Raw genomic sequence first — 24712 nt, 5'->3', positions numbered from 1 at the left:
ATTAAATAAAAAGGGATTCTTAACTTTCATTCCTGATCCGGTGGCGTGCTCCTTACGCTATTATTTCACCTGTTGCATTGTTCAGACATATCCTCAAACTTTTTTAGTTTTTTTTATTTACCAAATATTTCAATTTTACGTAATTAATCGTGTTTAAAATGCGTTGTAGTATTCAAACCTTCACCCTCCTGTCCACGATACAGACATGGGACCACAACCCGTTCAATTTTATTTAATCAATGAAAAATCAAGTTTCGATATAAAAAGAGTTTCTTTTTAATGAAACTTTGATAGTTGTTGTCTCTCTTGCACTAATGATTATAATAAAAAAAATAGTTTTAACTTTTGAAAACAGAACGGTTTCATTTCTGACAGTGAAGTCCGAAAGTGGCTGTGGACCTGGCTCAGACACGTGCTGCAAATAAACAGCGATCATAAAAATGTTAATTTTTAAAGCTTTTTTGTGCTAGAACCTTTACAATTTCTCCACAAAATGCATATCTCTGTCATTTTTTTATGAAACTTTGTTGATTTTTGTCTTTATTTTCTTATTCGTCTTGAAATGTGTTATTTTTTTATTTTATAAAATTTAAAAACCCAATGGACATAAATAAAATTTTAAAAATCAATCAATCGAATGCCTCAGAAGAGTCTTCACCCAAGTTGCCTCATCTTTACACCGACAGGCTTCCGCCATCCTGGAAGGCCGTCGATGAAAACTTTTCAGTTTAAGAGGCGCGGGGTTGATGTAGGAGTGCTGACTGGCGATAGGGTCCCCTGGGGGCGTCTAATGATCTCCATATGCTCCATTTAGAAGCAAATGTGTAAAAAGGAGAAGAATAAAAATTAATTAACAATTAATAAGAATTAACTTTTAGAGATTTAACTTTAATAATACAAAATTAAATGTTTAGTACACTTGTATTTACATCACATAACAAATATAATTAATATGAAAATAGATTCCTTTTAGAACACAGTCTACTCATTATATTATATTTTATTTTTAATCTGAATATGGTTTGTCTTAATAAATATTAATTAAGGATGTATATAAAGAATGTTAGTAATGCTTACTTTAAAAAATGTATGTATTTTTTTATCCTTGTTTAAATTCCAAAAAAAAAAATGCATTTTTAAAATAAATTAAATGCGTACAACTAATTAAAGTGTCATAATTTATTTTTTTCCTAACATCCTGTTAATCTAAAAATAGTTTTTGTAACTTTATCATTGTAAATAAAAGTACATTTTGTAAGCTACGACTTATAAAAACCTTAATATTTTTTACAAACGAAAACTTTTTTATATTAAGACGCTAACAACTTCCAAACGCAAAATTATATTTTAAAAATCAAAAAAGTATTTTTAATTTTTGCCTCGTGAGTGAAATAATTCGGATAAATCTCACCGCTTTTAATTAAGGTTTAAAGTTTTCAGCTTTTTTACTTATAAAAATTATCAGGTAGATGAATTGAAGAAATGTGTATGTTCCAATATAAGCAGTATGATAAATATTACTATGTGTTAAGTGATTACTTAAATCTCATCAGGAAAATTTCCATATGGACGCTAAAATGAAAAGAGTTACCAAGCGACATGTATCAACTTTACAGAAGAGCCAGTTATTTTTTATATTTTTTAATTTATAGAAATATCTCATGCATACGTATTATTTTGGCGTGAAATTAAAATACGAGATTCTTTACTAATTTAAAAAAAAACTTTTACTGGCTTTTCTGTAAAGATGCTACATGTCACTTGGTAACTTTTTTCTTTCCAGCGTCAATATTATAAGGCGGTTATTTCGTTTTTTTTTTATAATTAAAACAATATAAAAAATACTACGTGTTTCGCAAAAAGGTTATTTCTAAAAAAAAAATAGTTTATTGATTGTAATAATTGATGGACGGTTAACCTACATAAATATATCACTCTTATATTATTTTTTTGTTTTTAAAATTAAACAAGCAGAATAAAATTTCAATTTTACAAATTTTGTGCTTCTATGGCGAACATGAGTTTTATGCTCTAAATTTTGAGAACCACTGGTTACAAAAAACTTGAGTTCTTTGCGCCTGGATAGGTTAGGGCGCATAAATAATTGCGCTCCCTAATGGTGGGTGCCTTTCCTAGGAATCTAAAAAAAACTTGATTCACTTATTGACCCGATATTTTTTATCGCAACTTCCGAGTAGATAGGTATACCTGTATTTTATCGATCTTAATATAGACTGGATTATTAAGATTTTCAAGTTACTAAAAGTAACTTTCTGTTGTTTTTATCTTCAAGGTAAATTGCTCTAACGAGGTTTTCCTGTAATTTGAATTATTTAACACCAAAAACACATACGACTTTCGCTCGGAGAAATTTCTCTTTTGTGACGCCAAGAGTGTTAAATATTCTGAATGAACATACTAAGTTCTCCAAAACAATTTTTTTTTCAGGAGAAGTGTACAAGTTTGGATTTTGTCTAAAGAAAAAGACCATTGCAGGAGACTGCTGCGAGATATTGTATTGATTTACATACTATTAAGGGTGTTGTCTAGATGCTTATTGAAATATACGTTTATGCTTGACTTTTATTTTTCGGTACTGCTTAATAATATGCATGATTTCATTATGTTGTATCCCAATTCAACACAAAGCTTATAGAGCTAGGGACATGTTTTTATTCTTTTGTACGTAATACACGTATTTGGATAAATAAATAAATTTTAAAAACTACGTATTGTGGAGAATATTACGTGTTCATATTCTAGTAGTTTGTACCGTGTCGCAGTCAGCCATGGGAATATTCAGTGTCATTTTTTTTGTCGCACATATTGCTGGAAACCATGTATACTTCAATTTAAGCCCATCGTCTCGTGATGGAAACTTACTTACCCATGGAAGGCTATGAGTCCTTACGTAAAATTAATGAGATGTTTTTAATAATTGACGTTAAATGGGCATTTTGTAAAGCCGAACGCTTAATAATGTCAATACCTTTCTGACTGAATATGGCGGACTCGAATTATTGATGATTTATTTAATAAGCATAATAACTGATATACATACTATTTTGGTGATGTCAATTTTGATCACGATGGCCCTGGGCTTAGTAGAAACGAGTTGAAATAATTACTTTGAAAGTTGTCAAAATTATGAAACTTGAATTTCATATGAATTTGAGTAATTTTTAATGCAATCTTGTCAAGTTTTACAAAATATATTTTAATGAAATTGCTATCGCGTGCTGTATCATGGTTACCGCGTTTAATTTTTGTGCAATTATTGTCGTTCTGACGTCTGAATTGTAAAGCTCATAATTTTGCTTTCTGTCACATGTGATTAGACGCCGCCCCTTCTTTATTTACATTTAAGTCAAGATTGAAATGTCACTATCTAAAAAAAAATAATTGTTCCTTTATCCTTCTTTTTTCCTCCCCATCCCCTATCCTCTCTTCATAGTATAGTGTTATTTTTTATATTCTTAGTATAGTGTTAATTTTTTATATATTTTTGTTTTGTCAATCTTTGTTTTTAATTTTTGAATAAAATTGTTAGATTCAATATGTCCATGTATTTGTAACTTTCTCAAACTGAACGGTTTGGGTTGGTAGGAAGAAATTGCCTTAAGGCAATATGCCCGCCTTTATATGTATATATATTGTATATGTATATAAAGTGTTAAATAAATAAATCAAGATGCAACCCTATTGAAGAACTTACCTATTCATTATGTGGTACTCATAAGGTTTCAAAGTAATCATTAGCGATAGTGACCTTTATCTGATTTTTAACTAAAATGGCGACTATCAAGAAAAATGATAAATGAAAAAAAATACTTTAAAGATCAATTGGCATTTGCTTAGTTTATGACCCAAGGTACATAATAAATTGTGTTATTTGAATAATATACATATTAAAAATAGTTATTAACCGTTCCATTACTCTGCCAAAAAAAAAATTGCGCCCTCCGATGCTGCGTAGTCAATCTGAAAAATGGAACATTCGTAGGCAATTGCTTTAATTAACTATATTATTAAGCGAGATAATATTTGAAATGAAATCATTAAAAACATGAAAACAAATATTTGCGCTTATAGCATGAGCAAATGGACCGCCCTTAGAGAGACTCCGAGAGTATATCAATAGCACCGAGAGTGCTAAGAGTATTTAAAATCAATACAATATAAATTTATGTACGTAGGTAAAAACATTATTTTTATTTGAAACATTCAAGTTTGTAAGTAAAAATTTTCAGGAGTGATAAAAGACGAGTGATATTTGAATCCAAAATTTAAAAATTACAATTGATCGATTTCACAACTAAACAAACTTTCAATAATTTGCAATTACATAATTTGCTTTGATGACTATTAACTAAAAAATAAAATAGACGTAAATAATGTTTTTTTTTTATTTATTTTTTATTTGTTTTTTTTTCCATACACATAATATTTACATAGAAATATAATTTCAAAAACACATCTTTAAATTAAGCTTAAACATTAATTGGAAAAAATGCCTACAAAGACTACAGCGGCTGAGCGACTTCAGACGAAATTCATATTTAAAATCAATACAATATAAATTTATGTACGTAGGTAAAAACATTATTTTTATTTGAAACATTCAAGTTTGTAAGTAAAAATTTTCAGGAGTGATAAAAGACCAGTGATATTTGAATCCAAAATCTAAAAATTACAATTGACCGATTTCACAACTAAACAAACTTTCAATAATTTGTAATTACATAATTTGCTTTGATGACTATTAACTAAAAAATAAAATGGCAAAATACGACAAAATATTTTTAAAAAACTGCAGTAGTTCTCAGACTCTGAACTGGTACCTGAAATATTAGAGTTACCTTACTTTTTGTGTTTTTTAATTTATTTATTCGATTTGTAAACATTGGCCTTAAACACTCTTCAAACGTAGTTAATTAAGAACAATTACAATGTTGAACAAAAACACTCGAAAAAGATATTTGTATCTATTATGTGTAGAAATCAACATCGTTGCTTACTGCAGACAATTTTTTTCGGTACGGCCTGTGATGTCCACAATAAGTACTCACGAGTTAAGAAGTGAAAATTTGGTAGTTTCTACCAGTGAAATTCGGTATGCGAGTGTTGATCACACGAAATGATTCAGATACTCTGCGATTGATGTAACAATATTGCATGCGACCCTCTGCGCCATTAATGGTGACAATAAATCAAACTGTAAAAAAGGTTACTAGGTATAAAGCGCTCTTAAAGTTGATTCTTAATAAATCACCATGTTAATTAACCAAACATTATTTTTATTCTGTACAAAAAAAAACAAATTATTTAATATTCCGGACAATACCAGATATTTCTCGGTAAATACTTTCCTTTACTCGTCTGTGGGTGATTAATGAATGAGTTCACGTAAATGTTTTATTTATATATTGTGTTTTATTTTTAAATATCTGTACCGATATTGTCAAAAATATTCATTCTAGTTGTCCATTTTAGGCAACGCTCCGATACATCCGTTTCTCTCACACTCTCGTACAAGAGCATCTGTCCTCTCACCGACTGGTTTTTTGAACATATTTTAAAAGTTTTTGTTTGTTTTGTTGTTTTATTGTAAGGTGGTTTCGGCATCACTTCAAAATTGCACCTGTACCACCGACTTACAAGCCACGGCACTGCTTTAAAATACGAAATGTATCTCGATGACAGGTGCATTGGGAAATACATTTTTTTTTCGTAAACTTACAATATATTTACTCAATTAAAGGGGAAAATCAAATCTAAAATTTAAAAAAAAAATAAAACACTTGGATTTTTTATTAATAATCACTTTAAAGCACGCCTTACTGAAAAGAAGAAAATAAAAACTTTTTTTTTATTTAATCAACTTTATTTGAACATTTTTTTTTTTTTACCAATAATGTTTTGAGTTTATTCAAATTTTTAATTTTAAATCCCAAATAGACATGACCTGACCGTGGGTATTCTAAATCTAAAATAAATTATCAAATCCACGGTGTGAAAGTGAAATAGAGTCATATAAATAATATTGGAATGTTCCATTAAAGTTTTTTTTTTTCAATACTTCGATGGATTTTAGTGGGAAATAAGTAAATAAGAAATAGAAAATAAAAAACGGATGTAGAGACGGATGCAAACAAAGAATAAAATTAAAGTAGACATTATCATTAAGAAAAATTACGAAAGCAAATAAAAAGTAAAACATTTATATTGGTTACCCAGTTTATAAATAAATTATTGGAAGAAGAGAAACAGTGAAATTATGTATATATGTCTATAATTTGTATATTATAAACTAAGCAAATTTGCCATATTATTCCCAAACGGAATACCCAAATTACACGAAAGTCTTGACGTTTACAGAGCTTATTATTTATGTTATCATTAGTTGGAATAGTGAATAATGATCACTTTAAAGAATGTCAATAACCATTATGTTCACGATTTCACTACCACTTTTTTCAGGTTCCAAACCGTTTTGGTACGACACGCAAAGATTTGCAGACAGGATTTTTTTTAAAATCGTAATAGAACAGAAACTTTTTAAGACATAAAATACAAATACTTAATTTTAAAGCCATTCTGTGCCGGACAGTTCTTGGCGGCCTATAAAGGTAAAAGGGAGCAACTATCTCCGGCGGGGAGCGGGGCGGGGGGCAAGGCCCGTGGCTCCCTTATATGGCGATTCGGGAGGGGGGATCGATTTGGGAAGGGAGGGAGAAGGGTAAGGGGGGTGGTAGTAAGGCACGCGCCAGGCGATCACAGATACTAGGATATGAAAAATAAGCAAACCAAATAAAGTTTTTCTTTAATAATTAAACATAAGTATCAGTATAGCGATAATAAAAAAAAAATAGTTTATTTTTACCATTTTTTTAAGTACGCCCTAATTGGAATATGTAAAATACTGTATACCTGGTGAATCGTGTAAATAGATTCACTATTTATAATAAGTAAATTTAAATAATAAGTAAATTTATCCAAACTGACAATGTGAGCTGATAATGGATTATGCAGCCAACAATTCATAAAGATGTACCCACTCAACCAGATACAATCAACATGAAATAACACTGACTAACCTGGTGTTGAGACTTCCTTCTTGTCGGCGATCAACTCACGCTGTCAGGGAAATTGGTGATCAGGAACACTGCAGGCACACAATTTCTTCTGCAACCGGCGAATGATGTTGAACGGCGATGGATGGTGAAATGTTTGCGGCGTTGTGCGAGTTTAGGCGAAGTTATAATAACTTTACGGGCAAAAATAGCAAAATACTTTTGTCAATTCAAAAAAGCGTGCGTAACATGACTTGTTGAAAAAGCCAAGAGATGAGCGCGCGGGCCAAATACAGTATCCAAACAAAAATGTCCCGTCAAACGTAGCAACCTCACAAAACCAAAATTAGCCAGTATCTAGTAACAAATTATTGATCTTCTGGCTAAAATATATTGAAACAAATTATCGGTTTAACCAATACCCTTAATATCAATAGATCAAAAAAGAAAGGAATTTTTTTTCTATGGAATTTAGTTTGACGGGATGAAAGTTTTTTTACTGCGTCAGGTACACATACATTGTTTCTAGCTGTCTTAAAAAAGTTGCGAGGATCAGGTTTAATTTTCGGGTGTTGACTAATCAAAAATAAAACTCCTCATTTGCATTGTTAACGGCAAACCTTTGACAGACAAACATTCCTTTTCTTTCCCTTGGTCAGTAAAAGCATTTTCTCCTGATTTTGTTTATTTTGACAACAGTCTTTTCAACTACGACCATGTATGGTAATACCTCTCGTGATGACTTCTTATGTATAATCATTGATTTAATACCACTAAGGTTCTCATTCAAACTTCTGCATCGCGTCTCTAAGCATTTTTTAAATATAAAATAGACAATGCATCAACAAATGAGAGATATTTATTTGGGCAGTCTCATCATATAAACAACGAATAATTTCTGAAAACTGGAAGAAGTATAGCTCATTAATAAAAGTAAACAAACGGCTAGTTTGATTCGGGTAAGTTCGAAATCAATAAGCCATACATATTTTACTCGATATTATAACGTCGCTTCAGTTCGTTTTTATCCAACAGACCAAAACAAAAATCTACAAAAATAAAGCTGTAAAGTTTTTTTTAACAAAATATGCGTAAATAATGTTTTTTTTATATATTTTTTTTATTTGTTTATTTTTCCATACACGTAATATTTACATAGAAATATAATTTCAAAAACACATCTTTAAATTAAGCTTAAACATGAATTGGAAAAAATGCCTACAAAGACTACAGCGGCTGAGCGACTTCAGACGAAATTCGTTTGAAAAACCCCTTAAACATTTTATTCAAAATATTAATATGTTTTTATTATTATTTTAATTTTTACTATTTATCAATATTTTTTAAATAAAGGCTTTCTAGAAACTCCTGTACACTTTAATCAATTTCATTAGAAATGGTATGTTGGACAAGAACCAACTAAAGCAACAATTATACATACCTTTCAAGACAAGTACAAAAATTCGAATTTTTTAGAAACTATAATAATTTATGCAATGCAAAATGATGAACCAAAATAAGTATATTTTTATTTAATTTAAAACATTTTCTTACGCATGCTTAATCAATCATTTAACTCTCATCAGTTAACTCATGCAGTGCCATATTACGGACGGATGAAGGTAAAAATGAGATAATATTCAACTATGTTATTTGAAAAAAAGCAACAATTAGGTAGCTTTTAAGAGTTTTATTCTTGTAGCATTATAAATAATCTACATTTTAGAAAAAAATATGAGACACATGCAAAATGCTAAAATCTGTATATTGGTAATATAATTCTTTCGCAGCTTGATAATTTCAACGAAAACTTTCACAGCAAAAAGCCATCTAAATTCGCTACCAGATTTTCATTGGACGTTTTATCAGATAAGCTGTTTAATAATTTCCAACGCCACCAAGATTCATGTAGGCAATACGTCACACAGTAAAGGTGTTAAGTTGACCCCCAATTCTGAACAAATGATCGCCCGCGACAACAATAACACCACGACTTGTTTTATTTAGCGCCTCATAAATCTGATAAATCGTACTTTTATACCTCAGTGACAGTCGCGCACTCACTGGAAATTGCTAGGATGATAATCATATTACACCATGTCCGCACTTAGAAACAAGGACCAGCTTAAAATCCATATAAAGGTCAAAATAATATAGGTCTTCATATTTTTCATCACCTACTTTTTCTTTATTATTTCTTTGTTTATTTAAATCTTCGAGTACATAGATTAAGTTCTTTGGTCAACTTATTGCTTTAAACAATATCTTCTAGCCAACCAAAAAATAGACTGGTCAAAAAAAGACTTAGATAAAAATTCGTACTAAAAAACAAAATATGTATGATACATATAGTACATGAAAAAACTTAATTTATGAAATAACACAGTTGATTTTTAATGGCATGGGAAGACAAGACTTGCATATGCAAAATTAATAAAAGTAAATCATGTTAAACATAATCAAGGATGAGGAATGTATAATCATGCAATGAGTTTAAAAGGAGAGAGGAAGAGGAACCAGGAAAAAAAATGTTTATTTTCATATAATAAAATGAAGAGATATTAGGGTTTTACGGATAAACAATAATATTTCAGGCGTTATTACATAAAGAGGTAGCTTATTCTTAAGCCTAGTAGTACCTTGAACAAAAAGGGAATTGCTAAAAAATTACGTGCTACGTGAAGGAATGGAAAATGTTCTCTCCTGAAAAGAGCGAAGCAATCAAAAAGATAAATAAAATTGATAGCAAGATATTTTGATGCTTTTATCTTATTCTCCTTCATCGTCATAATCATCATCATCATTTTTTTTTTCATCATCATCTCTTCCTTAAACTTCATCAACCCATTTTCCTTTTTCTTTCTCATCCCCCTCTTTTTCTTTTTTTTATTCTTTTCCTCTTTCACTTTTTACTACTTTTTAATTTCATAAGACTAATTTTAGACAGAATGAGTTATCTTAAACTGAAGTCAAAAGTGTCATTCTCTAGTCTCACAAACACTTAATCGCTATTTTACAAAGCAGAATCGAAAATTATGTAAAATGTTACATCGCAGGAGACTGCTGCGAGATGTTGTGTAGATCAATCTACTATATGGCGTGTTGTCCAGATATTTATTGAAATATATGTTTGTGCAATAATTTTTAATTTTGGTGCTGTTTAATGATATCCATGCTTTTGTTTTTCATTGTGTTGTATCCCAACTCAACTCAGGGCTATGGCCTTAGAGTTAGGAATACGTTTTTTTTTGTAATATAAATATTTTTATAAATAAATAAATTCCTGTGATTTTTTTACGAAGCATTGTTTTTTTTAAATAAATTCATTATATTAAATCAACGAATTATTCAGCACTTATGAAAAAATGGTTATAGAACAATTTTTTTCTCAATTGAATTTGAGATATTGGTGCAACATTTTTATTAAATGTGATTTTGACATCTCAATCAAAACGCATTCAGAAGGATTATTATAGCTGGAGTAGGTGCATATAAATGTTTTTTTTATTACTTTTACGTGTGCTCAAACACAGTCTCTGAAGAGTTCTCTTCGAGAATGTTTCAGTGATTAGCGAACGCGTTAGTGGTCATTAAAGAAAATCTTTATAATTAAGGTGGAGACAAGTTGATTGAGATATTTAATCAAAGACAAACGAAAAAATAATATAATAGATACCGTGTCTTGAAAATCAAGAAGCAGAAAGAAACCAGCGAATTGGTCACAGATTACAGTGAATTTTGTTCATTAAAAATACTTTTTTTTTTATTTTTTTATTATATTGAAAACATATTATACATAATTATATACAATATTCCCAAGGAGTTTTTTTTAAAAAAAAACTCATTTAGGGACATACAGATAACAATTTTTTTAAAGACGTTTTTAAATTTTAAACTATTATATTATTTACAAAAGCAGAAAAATTAAAATTATGATATACTACAAATTAAAAAGGGTATGAAAAATACTTGAAAATAACAAAATAAACAGAATACTAGGCATGGAAACAAATTCAAAATAATGTTTACATTATGCAATCTGGGAAAGAAAATTGAAAAAGTTTAAAAATTACATGTATGTATATATACATACTGAACTAGTACAAAATAAAATCTTTTTTTTTTAATTAACAAAATATGCGCACACCCAATACAGGTTAATTTTTTTTTATCAAAAACGTATTGAAATTATGTATACAAGCCAACAAAAGTATATAAAAAGAAAAAAAACACAAATAACATTTAAATAGTATTAAAAATTACATATACAAGCAAAAACGGTAAAATATTAAAAGGTATATGTTCAAGATGCGCATACTAATTCTAAGATATTTTCTTCGTATTTTTAACACCAAATAATTTTAACTCTGAAAAATAAAAATCATCATCATTCCCTCTCCACTCCTAATAGTGCATAGGGCACTGCATTTGTACACCAACCGCAGTGTATCTTGATATTTTTTGTTACATGAACGTAAGATGATCAGTATTACGCTTTAGGTACCAGTTCAGGGACTATGAAATATTAAAGTGTGAAAACACCCTCGGGAATCGAATAATTTCCATACAATATTTTTAATTGAATCGGCATTCACTTCGTAACACTTCATTATAAATTATTATGAAAATAAAACTTTGTTATCAGTGTTACACAATTTTATTATTTTACAAGAACACAACTATAGTTTCGGGAGAGCACTCCTCCCATATCACCCGTCGATGGGAGGAGTGCTCTCCCGAAACTATCGTTGTGTTCTTGTAAAATAATAAAATTGTGTAACACTGATAACAAAGTTTTATTTTCATAATAATTTAAATTAATTTCCATACAATTTACAAGCAGATTAATCAGTTGTTTTTCATTCCTATTTTTTTAATGTTTGATTAAATTCATATACATGCTGCATTTACACCAGCTCTTTCCTGGTATGTCTTGAGGAAACGTCTCGACTGTGTGTTGTTTGTGTATTACATTTATTTTTTTCAGAATATGTGAAAAAATAACATGTCCACCTACTGTTCAAATATTTTTTTATTCATTGCAACTTTTCATCTTGAGACTAACGAAGAAATAAGTAAAATAAATAAATATAAAACTAATTATTTATTGGTGGCGGTTTTATGATTTTTTATTGAAAAATGCAATTTTTACGTTTATTTTTAACGAAAATTTTACAAAACTTGGTTTGCGGAAACTTAACACTTAATTAATTGTAACAAATACTACAACAACATAATTTTGGCCCTTTCACAAAATGGTGTACAAAACAAATAATAAGATCAATTATTTTAACTTAACCACTTAAAATATTTTTTTGTATCCTACTCGACAAATGCCACAAATAGACAAGTAGTGCATTCAAATCATCAAAATCTGATCGGTTTTTTCTAAAAATAAGCATTTTTTAACATTCATTTAATTCTCGCCAAACTACAGAAGCAGTTTTTTTGCAAGAATTTCTCTGTTCAAATATTTTAGTAACACAATATAATGTGTACATAAAAAATATTTAAAAACCTTTAATATATCGACAAGATAAAAAAAAAATAAAAAAAATAAAAGTAAATCATAAGAAAGGAAATAAAAAGAAGACTCAGATTATGTGCAACAAATCCTGTCTTGACCCTGATCGGCAGAGTACACAAAACTGAGGATGGAAGCATGCATAAAGAGCTCGCATTTTGCCTAAGAACTGCTGAAGCAACTTTCAACATGATGCGTGTTATCTGGAACTCTAACCCATACTCAGTCAAAACGAAATGCCGATTATTCAACTCTTGTATAATGCCAGTTCTCCTATATGTGTGCAAATCTTGGCACCTTACAAAAGCTCAAAACACTAAACTTCTGAGTTTTGAGAGTAAGTGCTTGAGAAGAATATTAGGTAGAAGGTGGTTCGATTTTGTAACTAACATTGAAGTCCGAGAACGGACGCAGCAGCCTTCTATAACGAGCGTCTTGAGGATGCGGTGGTAGATGTGGCTTGGACACGTGCTGCGCATGCCTCAGGAAAACCTAAACGAAAGTTGCTTCTTCTTTAAACCTGCGGGATCACGCCGTCCTGGAAGGCCGTCAATGACGATCTTTGGACTTTATTCGGCGGAATCAAGGGGGGCTGGATTGACATGATAAGAAACGAGAGTGCTAGCTGGCGATAGGGTCTCCTGAAGGCAACTGCTGATGTCCACATGCTCCACTTAGGAGCGGATGTGGAAAAGAAGAAGAGAAATCAAGTATTTTTGATACAGAAATATATAAAAAATACAAAACAAACAACACTTTTTTGAACACTGTTTTAAACTGTTTTGTTTTCATTTTTTTAACACGCATTATGCATCATGCATCATGACACGTTCGTTCGTAACATTCATGGAAGAAGATACAAAAATGCGTAAGCTTTTAGAGGTTAACGCAAAAATGTTGGTTTTTAAGTTAATTAGTTGTAGTCATTCCCTGGCAATTTTTCACGAAATAAATAAAGCCTGGCTCAAGAAATTCGTAATTATTTCCGAACCGGTAGACATAACGTTTTTTTGTTAATATTCTACCATTAAAATAGTTGTATTATTTCACATCTCAAAATACCTATAAACGTTAATTTTTGCTGTACAATTTGTTTGTACCTTGATACATATTCTTTAATTGGCGTGCACGCTGCACACCGCGGAAGATGTTATTAAAAGTCAATCAAACTGAGAAATCTTGATAAAAATTGTAAATGTTTGCACACTCGAGACATGCAAAATAATGGATTCTGTAATGGGTGTGTCCAATTCCCTTGACAAATCGGTATAATCCCATTAATTTTACAAGGGTAAACGGCAAAAAAAAATCAAACGGGAGCCAATAAACGACTCATAAATGTTAAATGGACCAAAAAATAATGCGATGTATATGTTTATTCAAAAATTGTTTTACAACTTCTTTTACAGTTTTTCTTCATTCAGAAAAAAACATTATGCTGGCAAAGTTTTTTTTTTGTAAAAAAAAACTCAGTTATTATTACGAACACGTGCAAGGCGGAAAATCTGCTGTTCAAGCAATGTCTCATCAGGTGCTCAATTTTAATACCATACCTCTATTTTAATTTATTAAATATGTTTCATAAACATGTTTAATTTTTTTTACATAATTAATAACTAGGCAAAAAGTACAAGATAAAAAACAAAATGAAAAAACATACCAAAAAAGAGACAACGCCTTGTGTCTTGGTGTGATTACATGTTAACTATAGAACAATAAAATTGTATTGAATAATTAAAGGTTGTTGAGGAGTGGACAAGGTGTAAAGAATACTTCGTCTTAGTGGGAAGAAAATTTTTAGTGGACTGTATTGTTAGGAAGAAAGGTTGCGCTACTCCACTAACCCGCTGATGGAAGAGGCGTGACGAATGCTGGAACCATGGTGAAGCTGGCGGTCGGAAGACGCTGTCACAACTTGTCCGGATGGATTTGGCGGTCTAAAATGACGCAGGCACAACTCGCTTTTGGAAATATTAGCAAAGCGTTAATGTAAGATTTTGAACTGATTTTTAATATTGTTACCGGCACTCACACGTAGTATTATTGTTACATGGAGTGCGCTAGGAAATGGGAAGGACGGGAAGATAAGTATAGATTTGGTCCGGACACATATTTTAAAACATATATTACTTAAAAAATAAATTAAAATTTTATTTTAAATTCAAAGCAGAAAAAAAAGTTAAACATCTGGATCCACTAACGCAATATTATTTATTCTCCATAAATGTTTTAATGCAAATAAATTTTTATAAACTCCCTGAAGAATGAAATTGTTTCTTCAAAAGCTCGTTCATGAGTTTCCTTACCATTAACAGAAGATTACAAAATATCACAGCTCGTATCATGTCCAAATATTTAACTTACAACATGTCCGTCATATTATAATGGCGTTAATGCGAGTGTGAATTGAGATAAAATGATTAAAATATAATTACGTGTCAAGTATTTGCTTATAAATCTGCATGGCGTTAAGGGTTATTTTATCATAATTATTATTTCCTTATCTGCGCACCCAGTGGTACAATAAAATAGGTATCTGGATATGTAATCTAATTGCAGTGAATCTAGATTATTTTGGTTGTATGAAAAGGTAAGATAAACGGTCATAAACTTCAAATATTAGTCCAAGAACATCGCCTACCCCGCTTGAGGTCCTAATGGTTATTTAGTACTATTATCCGTACGTCCCTTCTTTATTTTAATTGTTTTTTATTTTATTTTATTAACAAAAACGGCAAATCTGCCTTTTACAAAAATTTATAATATTACATATTTGTCTTAATATATATATATTTTTTTTTAAAACATAAATTTCCTTATACCCAAGATTTATATAAACTAAATTTAACCTTAAAATTATACAAGATTTATATTTAAAAAATTAACCTAAAAATTAAACAGCATATTCAGTAGAAAGTTTAAATAATAAAACATTCTACACTAATACAACAAGAAAATCACAAATACTGTTTCATACAGCTGGGCAAAGTGAACAAAAACTGTGTATATTTTGAAATTCGTGATTAAATAAATATAATTACCATTCACCATCTTTGAAAAAGTTCAAAAGATTTGTTCTATAGGAACAATACCCTACACTAAATATATCGGATACGTGGGAATAACTATTGCCGAGTTCATGAAGTCTATTTAATACGGCAGTACAAGTATACACTGTCCGTGAATTGTTGCTACAAAACGGTAGCACCTGTCTAGTCATTCTTCCAGGCACCCTGAAGTTGATGAGAGATAATAGTTCAGGGCAATCTCATATTGAATTTACAATTTTGAATAAATTTAAAAGGTCTATAATTTTTCTTCTATCGTTAAGTTTTAACAAATTTAATGTTTTTAGTAAAAAATCGTAATTTAAAAATTCATGACTGATTCTCAGTTTAAAATTTATATACCGTAAGATTTTTTTTAAACTCTTTCAAGAGAATTTTAGTGACAGTTGTAGTAAAGAGTCCATATTGTAGAGTTACATATAAAATACAAATATAATTTTCAGAGAATAGATTCTGGAGATTACTTGGGCCGCGGGACCTCGACCAGGTTGTGATCCTGTGACTCGTCGTGGATTCACGAATCAGAGGTCCAAAATTCGCAGTGTTGGCACCCTGCTATGCCATAACTTTGATCCAAATATCTAATAGTTATTTACAACTCGTTGGCAATAGCTTAATTTAGCGTAATAGAGTAAATCATTAGAACGCAAACCAAAAACACTGAACCGATCTTAAAATTCTCAACAAAAACAACAAGCCATCACGCCGTTCTAGTGTAAGATTAGGCAGAGAGGATATAACGCCTTTTCGCTCTATCTTTGCATACATCTTCATATGCGCGTGCGCCGATTATTCCGACTTATGACATGTCCATCTTCAAGTATTTGTTGGATTTAGTCATGCCATGTCTTTTTCTTTTTCTGCATCTATCAATATTCACATTGTAAATATTTTAGGCCGTTCTTTTGGTGTTCATTCGCTCTACAAGTCCAAATAAAATAAGCTCTTATTTTTTTGATTATGTCGATATCCATCCATCGTACATAGATTTACCACATATTCACCTGAGAGATCGAGTTTCGATAGCATTCAGCCTATTTTCATAACTATTTCTCCAACTCCATACTTCGCTCCTAGACATTAGGGTTGGGACCAGCACTCCATTGTGATCTGGTAATTTTGCCTCTTGCGACTTTATTTGCCAGAATTGATTTAAGTGCAGCATTCACTCTGTTCCCGGCACTCACCCTCCTCTCACTGTCTTTCTCAGTCATGCCGTCCCTAGTAAACATACTTCCTACGTACACAAATTCCTCTCCTGTTTTAATATAACCCTTTTAACGATGATTTCACATTTTGTCATGCAATCCTTTTTTTTCAAAAACCATCATATTCGATATATTGACATTCATCAGCAAATTGCTTGCCTTGAAAAATTATTATAAGACATATGAAAAATATTTGTTCGCATCTCACAAGATGCAAATATATATTTTTCAACGATTTATTTTTTCATTTTAGTTACAAAAATGCACTTTATAATTAGTTCTAGTAATCACGCTTGTAAAATAAAATAAAATATTTTTCGTTTAATATAAAAAGTAATCGTTCATGATGAACTTTATCTTTACGACGCTAATCTTTAAATCTGACATGTCATGTAATACAAATATCGAGAAACGCTATTTGATGAACAAATACAAATTAATTATTTATTATAATTGAGAGGCGCAACGATCAAAGGATTATTTTTCAAAAATAAAATTGAAATAATTTGAAAAAAATTTCAATCGAGCATTAATATAAAGTTCTTAAACATATCAAACCCATCTTGATTGGACTCATGAAAAAATGCCATTTAGGTCGAAGTGATGAAATTATATTTTTTACGCAAGAACACATTCTGTTTGTTTTTGGTTACGAATTGGAGAAATTGTAAGACAAAGACGTAAACAAAATTTATAAAAAACGCACTAAGAGAATTTTTGCCTAAGACTGAACGATAAAAGTGAGAACAATAGTAAAAAGTTGTTTTTTCAAATAGTTGCTAAACTAAACTCTTCAGGGCACAGCAGCGATAAGCTGTTCGTGCTCCAACCAGCTTAGAGAAATTCTGGTTTCTAAAATTCACTTGAATAAACGTGACACCTCAGAGAGTTACGGACTACAGACTCAATCACTACTTATTTTAAAGCGCTAGGTGCGTTTCGAGTCATTTTAACTTTTAAAATACACAAACACAAAATTTACATTTAACATATTATTTTTATGACCAAAGTATTATGTCGGCCTCGTGGGGTAATGGCCAGCGCGTTAGCCTGCCATGCAAGAGGTCTCGGGTTCTATTCCCAACATGGTTGATGTGAAATATTTATTTAAATGGGTGTTTTCACACGAGAATCTTTCAGTCCCTGGACTAGTACCTGAAGCGTAAGACTGATCATCTTACCTTCATGTAACAAAAATGATCAAGATACGCTGCAATTGGTGTACTAATGCAGTGCCCTATGCACAATTAGGTGCGGAAAGGGAACGATGATAAAGTATTTTATAATTTCTGGTCTTAAATCTTAATTTTATCATTAAAAACAATAGGATTTGGTGAAAATTTAATCTGGTGAATCAGATACCAACACGTGACTCATAGAAGATTTTAAACGGCAATCTAAAGAGTTTATTTCATTCGTCGTAAAAGTAGATTTTGATCAATGTGTTGAGTGTGTCCAAATTTTCGTAGACAAAAACTGGATTAAACCCCCCCTAAGGAGCTGCTAACATTAAGATACTACAACAGAGATGGAGAACATTTTAGAGAAGGAAATATAGAAGTCTAGGCATCTACATCTGTGTAACATTCACCATTCTGCCAGTATTTGAACATCTAAATTCCTTAAATTCTTCCATCTGTTGATATTTGTGAAGTCAAAGAGCTGAGACCTTTATCGATGTGGGTGAAAAACATCTAATTGAATTATTTTACCCGCGTACTAGGCAAAGCCGGAACACTTTTTTTGTTTTTTATATTTCTTCTTGGACCAGTCAATGACAGGTCATGAGCCTTGTTGTTTTCTATCTCAGTTGTAGTATGTTAATATAGTTTTTGATGCTTTTTAGCAAACTTATACATAATTTTACAAATATTCTAATTGAATTTTCAGGTTTATTCTGGCAATATAATTTAAACACTTAATCACTTTTCTTCTTATTTTTTCTTATTTTTATTGTATCCTTCATTCTTATTCTTATTTTTTTCATATTTCGCTTCATCATATCTCCCTATCTGCACCCAGTGGTTCGAAAGTACTCCAATCGCATCATATCATAATCACTTTCGTTACATGTAAGGTAAAGTGATCAGTCCTACGCTTCAGGTGACAGTCCAGAAACAATTTCATATTGCGGTGTAAAATAACCATTTTAACCACTCTTACAATAGGTGGCTTTTTATTATTTTTCAAGGTTTTTATTTAAGAGTAGCTATCGTGTCCAGGGCTTTGGTTTTATTCAACTCGCGTGTCTTGATTTTTTATTCGCTTGGCCATAAATTTTGTAAGTATTATTATAACAAACTTTAATAAGTTAATCAATAAGTACTATTACAACTTACTTAACGTAAAGTTTTACTTTTTACCGAAATCAAACTAATTTTAAAGCTTAGTTTATGACATGATCTCTTTTTTAATGAACAGTATAAACAAATACATGCATTATAATCTCAAAATCTTAAAACAACTGACAAGTTTTGTTTTTTATATCAGCCCTTCAATTACTATTACAACACACCGAAAATATGTTTTTAAACACGACTAGCCAACGTCCATAATTTTAAAAATACTATTATTTTTGCTATAAAACGGGAATTGAAAAAAAAGTCATGAAATTTTATCGTACACATCATTAATAATAATAATAACAATTATTTCATTTAGATGCCCATTAGAGGGTGAAAGCGCTAATTGGTCAAAATAAATAAGTGGAAGTTTAACAAGTATTTTTTAAATTAATAACTTAAATGTAAATATAAGTTATTACATCAATTATAACAATGTTTTTTTTCCTCTTTAGGCACGTGTAGCTAGTACATATTGCATTAACTAACTTATATATCTATAAATATAATGAATACTTTATTAAAATTTTCGGTATTCTATTCTTATACATGCACGTACCGGTTAAAATAATTCATTAATTACATCATAAATACTTATTTGTACAGAATAAGCAATGAATATCAAAAATCGCTCTTAAAAAACCAATCCAACAAAGTGCATCGCAAGTCGCGGCGTATGAAGTAAAAGATTACTAAATAAACAAAAGTCTCTTACACTCTTTACGTCTCACTTTATTCAATTCAATTCATTTATTCAAATTAAAAATTCACATCACAAACATACATTCAATACGTACATATCATATTTTTAAAAAATACATGAAAGAGACTCATGTCAAGGTAGCAAGAGAATCTTGCTTCAATGCTGCAGTCAACTTCGCGAGCGAGAGAGACAATTTTACGCGTCATGCAGGTCAATAACCAAAAGCCAGTACACTACATCGCCAGATGCCAGTAGCTTTTCGAGATTTGTTTAAAATGTGGTTCTTTGACTCACGCTGCGAGCGTCAGCTGATGGTTTTTCATGTTTTAGCAATTCAATTAGGAATATTATCGTTTTCGACTTAGATTATAAATAATTTAAGCAATTGCTAATAAATCTTCAGATTTTTATGTTCAAAATCTCTCAGTATTGCATGTGTAATGCCTTCATAGTATTGAAATGCGAAAATGTCTGTATCTACCATTGAGGTATATAACTAGAGTAAACATGAGCGTTCGAAATATGTTCCCTCAACCTGCGGCCAATTGGCATATGTTTGATAGAACGGACTTTAGTCTGTTGCGAGCGTTCACCGTCTACGTTTCTCCTCACAAGCCTATATTTACGCCTAAATACTACACAAATTGATCTGGAAAAGCGATGGTATAATCTTTTACCAGTAAGTAGTGTTTTTATCCCAATAAATACTTGTTTAAAATAGCCGTTTTAATGCAAAAAGTCGTTTATGAATATGTAACCAGCTATCTCCTGTCTCTGTCCTGCTCAGTTAGTCGGGCGTATAGCGAAACGATAAACAAAGCTGACGCGTATACGGAAGGGAGTGACATACTGAATAAAACTTACAGTAGACCGATGAAAACAGTCCGTGCGTTTTACTGTACTACTTGTTTTGCTTATCAAAGTCGACGTGAAATGACGTGACGATACTTGCTCTCTCCGCTGGTCATTCCTTTCCTTTGGGAACGACTTTTTAGTTCGGATTTGTTTAGAATGTTATCTCTATATATTATGTCTCAATGATATCCACATGTTTTTGGTAATAATATTTCGTCTGGTTAAATAACAACACATTGTACACAAATATGAATTTACCGTTTATGTTTCGTCATTTGGAAGGATACGTGCACTTATTTTATATTAAGTTATTAATTTTACACCAGGAAGCTTATTATTTCATACAGTGTCGTTGCTCGTGCTATTATAAACACGCTTAACGGTCCGCGTAAATAAAGTGGGGTATTCTACTGAGTTACTATTTTTTTGATCAATTAATCAAAATTCGAAATTTATTGCAATACAGAAGAAAAATATTTTTTCCACGGGAATATGGAAATCTGGGCAATTACGGGGCTTTTGACTTCTAATTGGCTGGTTTTAGCGGCTATTTCATACACTGTGTAACAGTCACCACATCCTAAACATCCAAATTTCCTCAACTCCTCCATCTGTTGACTTTCGAAAAGTAACAGAGGGGAACCAATGACAGCACATATGTCCTGTTATTGCCTTTATCCTATATTCCCTCCTAAAAAATCATTTTAATCTCTGTTAACCATAGTAAGTATAATCCACCATTGTCTACAAACATTTGGACTTACTCATAATACTGTTTTTTTAAATATTTTAATTGAAGCTCATTAACCATCGCTGCCCAATTAAAAAATGTTTAAATGGAATACCTACAATAAAATAGAAAAATTTCTAATCGAACAAAATTCCAAACGCCTAGAGATGGAGACAAGACATATTTAACATTATTATGATAACAAAAATATTTTATGGAAAAAATTACAATATTTTTAGAGTGTCTAAATCTTTGAAGACAAACTAAATCTTTAAGGAGATGACCTTGTTGTGAATATTGAAGTCTCGGTACCCTAGTCCAGGGTTGGGTGATTATTAAAGAATGTGTTATTAACCAGTTTGTTTTTAAATTAAAATGATATCATTTGGTTTGTTGAGTATTTTTATTGAACACTTTATTTAACATTAACTATTTTTACATAAATGATAGAGATTTAAGCAAAAAGTATATTACATACTTAACGTGTCCGGTTGGATCATTTCCTGCCACTCCAATATTCGGCGACGGATATCGCCTAGTCATTTGCCATAATTAGGTCTCCAGGAGTATAGCCTTCTTGCACGAGCAGGCATGTCAGTAGGTGGCTGTCGTCCTCTATTGTGCCGCAATCACACAATATATCATCACCAGGTACTTCTACCTTTGGAGATTTTTTCGACATCGTGTAACACACCACCTTAGTCTGTTGAGGGTGATCCATAGGGAGTAGGGTAGGTGTTTACCTGCTTTAATACACTCACTTTGATCCATTCATGATTTCGCTCCAAGATGCTGTTGCCACAGTTTCTCTCTCCGTTGTTGTGAGGATTCAACGTGGGAGGTAACTTTCATAAAACTGTTTCTAAATCTCAGACGCAAGGCCGTCGGTTGGTGGTGTAGGGGAGGTCTAGAATCGTGGATTTGTTTGTACTACTCTGCTTCTGCAGCTGTTCTTCTTCAAATGTGTGGTGGAGTGATTCCGATGATTGGGTATATTTTATCAATTGGTGATGGCTTCTATTCATGACATCCTGCTACTATTCGTGCCATTTAATTGACTGCTATGTCCACCTGCTTGGAGTGGGCAGATTTTTGCCACACCGAACACGCATCCTTTGCAGCTGATATGCACAAGCCTTGCGCCAAAATTCTGACTACTGATGGTGTTGCTCCCCATGTAGTCCCTGTGAGTTTACGTATTATATTATTTCTTGCACATACTTTTTGCTTAGTTTGCATGCAGTGCTCCTTATACGTTAGCGTTCTATTAAGGGTGACTCTTAGGTATGTCGGTATTTTGCAATGCTTTTTCTTTTCTCCCATCCATTCTACGTTCAGCTCTTAAGCAACCTCCCTATTCCTCAAGTGAAATGAAGAAAGTTGTGTTTTTCTTGGATTTAGTTTCAGGTTATTTTTCATATAGTAGTTTCCAAGTATCTGCAGAGGATTAGATAGATTTTCCTCAACCATCTGGAATGTGTCTTCCAGGGCAGACACGGCTGGGTCATTGTCATAAATAAATTGGTTGGTTTTTAAGCTATTGGTGGGTTGATTAATTATATAAATATTGTAGAGAATAAGTGCAAGAGCATTTCATTGAGATATCCCATTTTTTGAGTTCTCCATCTAAGTAAGTAAGTAAGTACTACGTCAAATTCAAGCCAAAGTAACCAAAATTAATAGCAACTTAATACCATGTTTGATTCATTGATAACAAAGGTACATACTTACTATTATTTCATAATAATGAAACATGTGTCTTTTCTTTTTTTGTGTCCTTATCCTGTCACATTCCAAAATCTTAAGATGACTTATTATAAATAGCCATTAAATTTATGTCATTGAGTAAATAGTGCATTATGTCATTTATTTTTGTATGTAATCAATCGAACAGGTTAAGATTTGATAACCGTAACAGAATATTTTTTTTATGCTATTTTATTTGTAAAAAAATACATTTTTTTTTTTAGCAGAATACAAAAGTCTCTACGTGTCGGGTTTTGTGACATTGAATGGCTCAATAAGTACTTAACAGCGTTTATGAGAGCTATCAGTCAAAATAATGATTTTTACCCTCCTTGTTTATTGATTCGTCCTTATTTTTTTGTTGAGTTATTCCAAAAATATGACGCGAGAAGGTTTTGTGTCATAAACATTGTTAACTTGTTGCCAACGCCCGAAACAATTCGTACTTGTATTTAAAGCATAACTGTATTTTCCACATATTTAATAAATGAATTTTTATTGAATTTTCAAATACATTTTGTTGTAAACTTTTTATTAAAATGTATCTGTATCTTGGGTCTAAGAGAAACAATGTCAGATTTCATGTATTTCTTGCCAACATTTTGTAGATTATCGATGTTTATTTTACATATTTATTTTAATTTTGTTTACACATATATATATGCGGTAGTATTTTACTATTGACACGTGTTTCAAAAACCTATGACAGTTTATTAAAACGCCACAAAATGGGTTTAAAATACACGCCTTTGCGATTTACAACGTTGGCCCTTTTAGACCCAAGCCACAGATATGTTGTTGCGATACAAGACTCGCAACAAATGAAATGTCTAATCAGCTCTGCCGCATCCGGCACACCGAACACTGTCTCAGATTTTTGAGTCCTGATGCACTTTTCCGTCCCAAACCCCGACCGCCCTTTATCTTTCCGTTTGCAATTAGCTGTAGAACGGCATACTTCTCATTGCAAAATTTGTGACCAAAATTTGAGGCTTTTACTCTTTTGATAGTGAACAATTTCTCCCTTTCCGTATTCATGATGCATTTAACAGTTTACTGGAGACACAATCAGTCCATTTTTTTTACTAATTCGCATAATTTAATATTTTTAATGCCCTGTACTAAACCATTATTTGGACTGTATTGGCGTATAGATGCGATGCACTGACCCTGACAGTAAAGTCTACTGAGATGCTAAATGCATTTGAAAGGAAAGTTCTTCGCCAAATCTATGGTCCCGTAAAAGATGAAGAAGAGTGGCGCATTATAACTGATGCGTGAGCAACTAAGAGAGTCATGACTGGACATCTAGGGGGTAAAACAAGTATCGGAAGACTTTAACTGAGGTGAGAAGATGAAGTAAAAAAAGATGCAGCACAGCTTCTACAAGTTGAAAATTGGAAAATGGGTGCTGAACAGGCGGAGTTGGAGGCAAAAGTTGAAGGAGGCCGAGGCTCGATTTA

Source organism: Micrasema longulum, unplaced genomic scaffold (genome assembly GCF_059751315.1).
Source record: "Micrasema longulum isolate JH-2025_06_02 unplaced genomic scaffold, ASM5975131v1 h1tg001927l, whole genome shotgun sequence".
Lineage (NCBI taxonomy): Eukaryota > Metazoa > Arthropoda > Insecta > Trichoptera > Brachycentridae > Micrasema > Micrasema longulum.
The sequence above is the reverse complement of the archived record's forward strand: the minus strand, read 5'-3'. Positions refer to the sequence as shown.